This window comes from Ornithodoros turicata, chromosome 7 (genome assembly GCF_037126465.1).
Source record: "Ornithodoros turicata isolate Travis chromosome 7, ASM3712646v1, whole genome shotgun sequence".
NCBI classification, from domain to species: domain Eukaryota; kingdom Metazoa; phylum Arthropoda; class Arachnida; order Ixodida; family Argasidae; genus Ornithodoros; species Ornithodoros turicata.
The window spans coordinates 6,273,219-6,284,278 of NC_088207.1; positions in this window are offsets into that span (position 1 = coordinate 6,273,219).

Consider the following 11,060-nt stretch of genomic DNA (forward strand, 5'->3'; position numbering starts at 1 on the left):
CGTGGCGGAGGAGGTGCGGAACCAGTATCCACTTACAAACGACATCGTGTCGGTGGTAAAGAAAATTTTTCTCAAAGCACCAAGTCGCAGAGAAATATATAGAGCACTTATGCCAGACGTTCCTTTGCCGCCTGAGCCCGTTGTCACAAGATGGGGTACCTGGCTCGAGAAAGTCAACTTCTACGTAGATCATTTCGACAGCCTGAAGGACGTGGTGAGCCGATTCAATCCGGAAGACACCAGCGCAGTAAGAGACGCGCAAACGTTTTTCGAGGATCCACTGCTTGCTGTAGAGATCCAGCTAATCAAAACGAACTTCATATTTCTCGCACGCTCCTTACGAAAGCTCGAAACGGGTGGCCTGCACCTCTTGGGATCCCTGGACGTTGTGAATCAAGTTGGCCAAGAGCTGGTAAAAATCACCAGTCCGGTTAGCCGGCATGTTATCAGGAAATTCGAAGCCGTGCTCCTAAAGAACCCTGGACATAGCACCCTCAAGGCAGTCGGCAACGTTATGGCTTCGGCGCCCAACGCTACCCTGCCCGAAAACGTGCCAGCAGGACTTCTGCCTGCCTACAAATATGCCCCGCTGACAACGTACGACGTAGAGCGCTCCTTCTCCAATTACAAGAATATTTTGAGCGATATGCGCCAGAAGTTCACAGAGGAGAACATTGAACGCTACATTGTGTCAAACGTTTTCTACAACGGCTTCAGCCCTTGAAACCTGCGTTTGCCTAACCCTGGCATTTTTCTGTGTTTGGGAATACGACATTTCCTCTGTATTATCTGCAATAAAGATGTTGCTGTCACTTTATATTAACTTTACTTCGACTGCTGTACGACGTAACTTAAGATACAGTCAAAACTGTCAACTCAGAAGGTGCATATTTTTACTGCATGTTACGACCAATTTTAGTGCATGGTAGCATGCTGATGATGATGATGATGCTTAGGATTTCTCCGGCGCAGCGACTACAAAGGTCATAATGCGCCAAACCATGGTTATGAACACAGATAAATTAAGTTATAAGAGAAAATGAATGAAATTCAACCTAAAAATATACTGATATAATTAAAAGAAGTGTACGTAAAGTTCTGTTGCGGAAAGTAACTAAAAAGTTATAGGCTCCCAAACAGGCCCATGTCCCTAAAAAAACTTCTCGACATTATCAAAAGAAATGACAGGCTCATCACCCAACAAGAGTGCTGGGTGAAGAGGCGTACAATGCTTGTAGCATTCTGTGAAGTAGCGCTGGCGATGATGTTCGTGTTGTGAGCACGTGATGAGAATGTGAAGGATGGAGAGTTGTTTGTTACAACTGGTCCACCACGGTGGCTCCTCTCCACGAAGTAGGTGGCCGTGTGACAAATATGTGTGCCCAGTTCTGAGCCTGTGTCTCAACACCTCCTGGAGACGTTGTTGAATTGCATGTACCTTAAGCCCCACGTGTGGTTTTATGAGATGAAGCTTGTTCAGAGCTTGTTCATCCCAGAACTGCTGCCATTTTGCGTTAATGGCCTTCTTTAATGTACGTCTGAAGTCATGGAAAGGGATGCCGAATGGGCTAATTTCTGATGAAAGAGCTGTTGCTGCGGCTCGGTCTGCAAGTTCATTTCCTGGGATACCCACGTGACTGGGCACCCAGCAAAATGTTAAGTTATAACCTCTGTTTATTATCCTACTGGCCAAAGAACGTGCTCTACGGACTAGAAGGTTCTTAGCCCGCTGCAGACTACTCATAGCATGCAGAGAGCTAAGTGAGTCTGTGTAAATTACTCCAGATTTAACATGCGTTTGCAATACAAAATTAAGCGCCAAGATTAGTGCATATACTTCAGCAGTAAAAATGGATGCTGCTGGATTTAAACGGTGTGACCGCGTCACCGCTGCAGATACCATGGCACAGGAAACGCTGTCAGCAGTCCGTGACCCATCTGCGTATATTTCAGTGTGGTCACCAAAGGAATGTTTTAATTCGATGAACTCTTGCTGAAGGGCTAGGGGTGACGTATCCTTTTTATTGTACTTAGTTAAGGAGTAGTTGAACTCTGGCTGTGATTGTCAAGGAGCACATTCGTCACCCTGTTCTAGGATCCAGGACTCCTGATACAAAAAATTATAAAACTCTTGATACTGCAAGGCTCGCATGCTAAAAGGCCGTACCACTGTTGGTCTGTTTACAAATAGTCGCTGAAGCCGTGTGCCATGGACACAAGGCATGGCGGGATTCTGACAATGGCTTTTGACTTTAAAACCATAAAGAATAGTAAGGTAAGACCGTCGTCTGTCCAGAGACCACTCATTAGACTCGACGTACAAACTTTCTATTGGAGAGGTGCGGAAAGCTCCAAGTGCTAATCGGAGGCCCTGATGGTGTACTGGGTCAATTAACCTGAGGACTGACGTACGAGCAGAACTGTAAACAATACAACCATAGTCCATCTTCGACCGAATTACTGATGTATATATTTTCTGGAGGGTTGTTCTGTCTGCTCCCCAAGACTTGTGAGCGATAACTTTCATGAGACTTAAAGACTTTATGCATTTTGCTTTTAGTTGCTTGATGTGCGGCAAAAACGTAAGCTTTCTATCAAATACCATTCCCAGAAATTTGTGTTCTTCTCGGACAGCAATGTTCTCACCATTCATGTAAAGTGTAGGGTTCGGAAATAGTCCATTTTTTCTCGTGAACAGAACACTGATAGTCTTTTCCGAGGAGAACTTGAATTCGTTCTGGTCTGCCCATTTAACCAGTCTGTTTATCGCCAGTTGTAGTTGCCTCTCACTAGTTGCCAAATTTGCAGAGGAGTATGAAATTTGAATGTCATCAACGTACAACGAATACGATATAGACGGAAGAATTGCAGTGGCTATGGAGTTCATTTTCACAATGAATAATGTCACACTGAGCACGGAGCCCTGAGGAACTCCATTCTCCTGAAGAAATGGTTGTGATAGAGTGCTGCCCATTTGGACCCTGAAAGTTCGACCTTGGAGAAAGTTAATGATACAGCGTAAAAGCCGGCCCCGTATCCCTAAAAAGTATAGATCCCGGATGATCCCATACCTCCAAGCGGTATCATATGCCTTTTCTAATTCGAAGAATATAGAGGCACAGTGACTCCGCCTGACAAACGCTTCTCGGATTGTGGTCTCCAAACGAACAAGATGGTCTGTTGTTGAACGTGCAGCTCGGAATCCACATTGGTACTTATCAAGACAGTTATTGCATTCAAGATAATACACTAGTCGGTTGTTCACCATTCTTTCGAATGTTTTGCCCAAACAGCTGGTGAGGGCAATGGGCCTGTAGCTGGTGGGATTTGATGCTTCTTTGCCAGGTTTGTGAAGTGGAATTACAATTGCTACCTTCCATGCTGCTGGCATCTGCCCCTTATCCCAGACTTTGTTGAAGAAGTTTAGAAGACACCCTTTGGATTCATCTGATAAGTGGGTGATCATGGAATAGGTGACCCTGTCTGGACCAGGAGCACTGACCTTCACTGAGGACATTGCTCGCTGGAGCTCTATCATAGTGAATGGCTGGTTGTATGTATAATTTTCACCACCCACAGTTGAAATGACTTGCTTTTCTGCACGGCTCTTTACAGACAAGAACGTTTTGCTGTAATGTGCAGAACTGGAAACATTTTGAAAATGTTCACCTAGGAGGTCCGCCTGTTCGTCTAAACTCTGACATGGAACACCATTGACTTGAAGGAGGGGAATGGAAAAACTTTGGTAGTCTCCTTTAATTTTCCGGAGCCTATCCCATACTTTCTTTGATGGGGTTCCATGTGTTAAAGAAGAAACAAAGTTGTGCCAAGAAGACCTTTTTGCTTGCTTTCGTGTCCACCTTGCTTTGGCACGTGCTTTTTTGAAGGCAAGAAGATTCTGTGATGTGGGGTATCTACGAAAGGTACCCCAGGCATGATTCTGTTCCTTTCTAGTCTTTGCGCAATCGTCAGTCCACCAAGGTTTCGGACGCTTAGGGAGCCGACCCAATGTCTGTGGAATAGATTGTTTGGCGGCATCTATGATTGCGCTTGTAACTAAAGTGTTTGCCTCTTCGACAGACATGTGTTCAAAAGAAAAGGACTGGAGTTTGACTTCCCTTTGGAATAAGCTCCACTCAGCCTGAGCTAGTTTCCATCGGGGTGGTCGTGTTGTGAGTGTATTTGTAGCACCACACAATTTCACGATAACAGGAAAGTGGTCACTCCCTCGTGGATTTTGTTCAACTGCCCAGTCTAAACTGCTAAACAGCGAGGGACTGCACAGCGATATATCTAGAGAAGAAAAGCTTTGTGTCGCTGCATTAACGTAAGTAGCTTGTCCTGTGTTGAGCAAGCAAATTGACCTTGACATCAACACGCTTTCCAGCATTTTCCCTCTGACGTCTAACCTTCTGCTGCCCCACAGGGGGCTGTGAGCATTCAGGTCCCCAAGAATAAGGAAAGGTTGAGGCAGCTGGTCACAAAGATGCTCAAAGTCTCTTTGGTGGATTACTACTGAAGGGGGCAGGTACAATGAACACACTGTAATGACCCTGTCAAGGCATATTTGTACAGCTACAGCCTCAAGGTCTGTAACAAGTGGAACAGAATTGGAAGGAATGGACTGCGGAGTAATCAGAGCCACACCCCCAGATGAACGTGAGGTGTCTGTACGATCCTTTCGAAAAACATTATATCTTCGAAATGGGTTTATACTCTGTTTGTTCAGGTATGTCTCTTGCAAACAGAAACAGACAGCTTTGTACTTTTCAAGAAGGTCATGTATGTCATCTATGTTGGTGAAGAGGCTTCGACAGTTCCATCGCAGAAGGACCTGTCCCATGAAAAGGATTGTGGTTAAGAAAAACAAAGAGACTTTGACCATTATGTGCATTTAAGGAGGCAGCACCCTTGGTGGGAGCTGTTTTTGCTGGTCCGTGGGTCTGTTGCCTCTGCCTCTACCACTTGATCTTTCGCGTTTCTCTTTTGATTGCGAGAAAGTGCCTGGGAGACTCGAAGACGACTTCTGTGAAGCACGGTCTTCGTCGTCGAGCTCCATGTTAACAACAGGTACCTGGGATGGATCTTTGAGCAATCCATCCCAGACGGATGCCGTGCAAGCAACCTCAGCTGAGGCCGCTGCAGGCATGGGGGATGTAATGGATACAGAAGGAGAAGGAGATACTTCCGTTTCTCCGTCTTTCTGGGGGGGAGTGTAGGGTGGAGGCCCAGCAGTCTGGGTCTCCACGGACCTCCTCTGTGGTGCCACTCCCCTGCGCACCACTTCGGAGAAAGTGCCCTTTTTCCTGAACTCTGCTTGCGCCTTTGCGTCTTTGTACGAGATATTTTGCTCTGCCTTGATTCTAAGGATTTCTATTCATCTTTCCATCGGGGACAAGACCTGGAGTAGACAGGATGGTCACCTTTAATATTTGCACACCGCACTTGATATCGGCAGGATTCTGCTGGGTGATCTGTACCAGAGCATTTGGGACATGTTTCCTGTCCACGGCAGACCTGAGACCCGTGCCCGAAGCGTTGACACTTGAAACAACGCCGCGGATTAGGGACGTAGGGTCGCACGTGGCAGTTGAGGTAACCAGCCTTGATGGTTGTAGGGAGCTTGTGTAGTTGAAATGATAGAATAATGTGCTTTGTTGTGATTTCTTTACCGTCCCGACGCATCACTATTCGCTTTGCTGCCACGACCTCTTCCCGCAGGCCTTCCTCAATCTCAGAGTCGCTGCATTCGAGAAGCTCACTTTCTGATATCACGCCCCTGATAATGTTGAGGTTTCTGTGTTTTGCGATGGACACCGATAGGTCCCCAATTTTCCTGACAGCTTGGAGGGCCGAGCTTTGCTCCCTGGTTTGAACCTCGATTTGAAGGTCCCCAGATGACAGTTTTTTTTGCAGTGTAGGTCTTTCCGATTGATTTTTCTATTTCCCTGGCAATAACAAACAGTGATATCTTAGAGAGTGGTTTTGTCTCGTCTTCAGAATGGAGTACCAGGAATTTCGGAAACCATGGTTCTGGAGATAGGTTGAATAAGTTCACTGGTGCTTCGGTGCAGCGCCGCTTATGGCGCTGATCTTGTTTTTTTCAAACGTGAAGAATCCATGCAAAAAAAGGAATGGTTCGGTGCAGCAGGTGTGTCGCCCACCATCGAGCCCAACGAGGGAACATGCCCCCCACGTTAACACTAGTAGTAAGTACTGACCACGCTTATCCGGAAACGCTACAAGGCTTCTGGACGCCATTAATTAGCAATTAGAGCTAATTGGGACCCCCCACATTAATCAGCATCATCCAATGAGTCATCACACTAATTGGGGAGCGTCTAACTAGTGTCCAGACCACCCTGTGCGTTTCCGGATAAACGTGGTCATAAAAAATAAAAAAATAGATAGAGATAGAGTGGAGAGAAGGAGTTTAGTTGAAGATCAACGACGCCATCTTGAAGGAAGCGGCCCGGAAAGGCCGCTGACCATCGCCGGGCGACGGAGCACAGAGGCAGGTTGCAAAGCATCCCAGCTATGACCACAAGTTCCGGACATCCTGTGACGTCAGCTGTGACGTCATCATGGCATGTCTGGGCCAGTTAGGACAGCTCTGGACATGCAAGGAGAAAAACACTCGTAATACAGAGGCTGGGAAAGCAAGAGTATGCAAACCATCAATAGCTAACAAGAAAAAACAATTAGTTACACAACAAATGAGCCCACCAGAACAGGAGCGCAGAACGATGCGACTGCTCCATCCGAGAGGCAGGCAGAGAACTGACTCGTAATGGTTTTTTTTCTCCTGTATAAAGCCCCGCAGCTGCATCCCCTAGCGGTTACTTTCTCAACTAATCTCACAACAAAATTATTAAGAATCACGCCAGCGCTACTCCCGTTCCCAAGGCAGAAGATGATAGAAAATGCCGGGGATGCCCAGTCAACAGCAACCAGCACCCGACGTGCACGGGCACGAAAATCGCAAACAAAGCGGGAACAAAGTTGACGAAAGCATTAGTTACACAACAAATCATCTCACCACAGCAGGAGCGCAGACCGATGCGACTGCTCTCCGTGACAACCAGCCAGAAACTGAGCGAGCGCGGGGAGCGCACGTCTGCTTTCCGCGACAGCCGGAGAGAAACTGACTGGGGCGCCGCTCCGCGGCCGCTACGCATACGCGCTCCTAGCGCCCTCTGGGGCGACTACCTCTGAGAGGCTAAGAGTGAAGAGCATTCCTGCGCCCCCTGCTGGCCATTCTCATTGGTCGTGAGGCTAAGAGAGAAGAGCATTCCTGCGCCCACTGCTGGCCGTTCTCATTGGTCGTGACGTCATCCTATTGTCTCAGGGCTACCCTGTTTTTTTCCACTAATGCTCCTTTGGTCAATCTACAATGAAGCCACAGTATGACGTCATCATGCAGCTGCGTGGCTCAAGGACGCGTACGCTCTAGACAGGGGACATATTATTTATTGAATCACTATCCCAAGATTATTTCCTTTATTATTCTATAACAACTGAATAGGAAACTATTGCAGAAGAGCACCATGCATGAAAGCTGATCGTAGGAATTCCAAAGTCTTACTAAATGAGACTTGCAAAAGAACAAAATATCCTAACACGTAACTTCATCAACGGCAAATAAGAGGACTAGGTACTCAACAAATCAACACAGAGTACAGGTAAACAGTAAGCGCAGAACTCAGGGCAGCACTATCGTCAAGACAACAATGTTCCTTGTCAAAAGAGAAAAATTACAAAACGTCAACACAGGAAAGCATGCATATCGGGGCATGTCAGAACACGTCAGCACAAATTGTACGACTGCTGGGCAACAGAGGAAAACAAACACTTGAACAGAGTGAAAAAGACACTCACCATCATTTTTCCCGTTCACAGCATTCCCTCATTGTAAATCCGCTCGTCACAAAATCCACCTGCATCGTCGAACACCATTCACCAGTGACGAACCACACATCCGCACCCCATCAGAGGCAGACAGAACCCCACCGAAGCTACGCTCTTCCACTGACGGCCAACGCCAGGAGCAGAATTTGCGTGTCGAGACCCGTCAGTGTCCAAGAGAGAAGTGAATCCTTGCGCCCCCTGCAGGCCGTTCTCATTGGTCGTGACGTCATCCTATTGTCTCAGGGCTACACAGTTTTTTTCCACTAATGCTCCTCTAGACAAGGTCAACCTGAAACAATAGTCTCTCGGTATGCGGTCATCATGCAGGTGCGTGGCTCAAGGACGCGTACGCTCTAGACAGGGCACCTGTTATTTATTGAATCACTATCCCTAGATTATTTCCTTTATTCTACTATAATGATTGCGTAGGGAACTATTGCAGAAAAACACCATAGACAAGAGGAGATTGTAGCATTTCATTCCCAAAGTCTTACTGAACAGGAAAAAAAAAATGGTTCAGCAAGACATAAAGTCACACACCTGTCCCCCTCGCGGTTACTCTCTGAACTAAATGAATCGCAAAAGTATTAAGAATAGCTCTACTCCCATTCAAGGCAGCACTATCGTCAAGGATATGCCTTGTACAAAAAGAAAAAAAACTACATGCAGAAGGAAAGCATGTCAGCGCATGTTTGTCAGACAACAAGGGGGGAAAAAGCGAAAAGAAACAAAGAAGAAAACCAATATCAAACTATTTCTAAGCACACGCACTCCTCTTATTCAAAAACAGTGCTCATCATAAATCTGTCCAGGGGAATACACACCATTTTGCTACACTTTTTTCCAGTAACGGTCAATGCATTGCTACAGACTGCGTGACGTCATCACATCCTGTCCGAAGAAGAAGACAGCGGCAAAGACTTCTATTAATTATTGAATCGCAAGAGTATTTCCTTTGTCCTACTCTTAATGACATTCATTCTCTCATTAAAATTCAACAAAAAAGCACCCTGCATATTAACGATTTTCACCCCAAAGGCTCATCATGGTCATTAGAATTACAGTAAACTGCCACTGCTCTTTTAAAATAATAAGTGAGACCACTCCACATCACCTCCAGGCTTATGTAATACATGACCCTTTCTATGCTCATACATTCGTTGTCTGAGGCTACACCTGCGAGCAAAAAGGCGCGGAAGCCGGGTGGGCAGAGTTCCATTCGCGCATTGCGAGCATAAAGGCGGGAAAGCCTGGGAGCAAAGTTCTATTCGCGCACTCCAAAGCACAAGACAGAACGCCTTTACGGGAACATGATGGCATTCCTGTACTATATTAATGATTATTGCATTGCAGTTTAGAAAAGCTTCTACAAAACTATAATTTTAGGAGCCCATTAAAATTCACTTTCTATGGAAACTATAATTGCCCTATTACTTGGATCGCTGCTAATGAAGCGCTCCAATTTTTTCTCTCTTCCCATTTCAGCCTTGTCATGCAGTGAAGCCGTCTCACATCCAAAATAATTAATTTACACTGAGGGTGCCGTGCTTCAGGAATTCCTATCCTGCGCTCAGATGCAAGCATTTCTTCACGGATACCTTTAACAGCTGACTTCCTCAACATACCGAGCTCCTAACAACATCTAACAAACAATCAGAGAAACCCACTTCTCAGCTGCACCATGCGACTTTCTTCTGCGTAAAATCGGTGATTTGAGGAAGAGAGCAGCGAAAAATTGCGCGCACTTGTGCTTGACTTAAAAAACCTGAAGCATATGCTAATAAACTAAGAAAAAGACACTCAGGTCTGGTATGTGATAGTGCCACATACGCAGACGCATTGCCCTTGCGTAAAGAAAGCACAGGACAGGGATACACAAATTTTCTTAGGTGAGCAGGGAAAAGGCTTAAGACCTCAGGTCACCACACATCGCCACGCGGCTAGCACAACATGACACCAACAAGATACTAGCAGCGGGAAGAACTGCAACACTGCTAAACAAGTCCAGACATGCCACGATGACGTCACAAATCAGGAGAAAAAAAAAAGCACACGCATGCACGCACAGAGGACAATGCATTGAACACACGGAGCGCTCAGGAATAATCGTAGCGTTACCGCACATCGAGCGCTACGAAGCTCAACGTCTAACACAAGACGACAACAACAACAAGATATTAACGAAGGGTAAAAATTGCAACACTGAACAAGTCCAGACATGCGACATCGCATACAAAACACTGCTCATCGGGGAAAAGGCCTAAGCCCGCGGCGGATCATCATAGAGCATACACAACTTCATTTTTCTACTTCGCGTAAACTAAACGCGGTCTGCTTGGAAAACGACGTACAAATTTTCTTAAGGAGCAGAGAAATGTAGAAATTTCTACTCCGTGCTCAGATACCAGCATTTCTGCTCAAAAACCTGCAAAATTAAGCACTGCTTACTTCACTGCACTGCACTGCTAAAAGCAGCGAAATATTACACGCACTTTTGCTTGACTTAAAAAACCTGAAGCATATGCCAATAAACCAAGAAAAAGACACTCATGTCTGGTATATGATAGTGCCACATACACAGACGCATTACCTTTGCGTAAAGAAAGCACAGGACAGGGATACACAAATTTCCTTCAGTGAGCAGGGAAAAGGCTTAAGCCGTACCGCCTAGGAATAATCGGAGAATCACCGCTTATCGCTACGCGGCTAGCACAACATGACAGCAACAAGATATCAGCGAAGGGTAAAAATTGCAGCAAGAAAGACACTACTGAACAAGTCTAGACGTGCGACATCGAATGCGATAAACACTGGTGATCGGGGAAAAGGGCTAAGCCTGCGGCGGATCATCATAGAGCATACATAAGTTCATTTCGCGTAAACTAAACGCGGTCTGCTTGGAAAACGACGTACAAAGTTTCTTAGGGAGCAGAGAAATATAGCAATTTCTACTCCGTGCTCAGATACCAGCATTTCTGCTCAAAAACCTGCAAAATTAAGCACTGCTTACTTCATCAAGATATCGAACACCCAACAAAATCAAACAAACAACCCCACTTCCACTGATAGAACACTATTCAGCTTTTACGCAGGAGGCTTTCTTCTACATAAAAGTAGAGAAAATAAGAAAAGAGCAGCGAAAAATTACACGC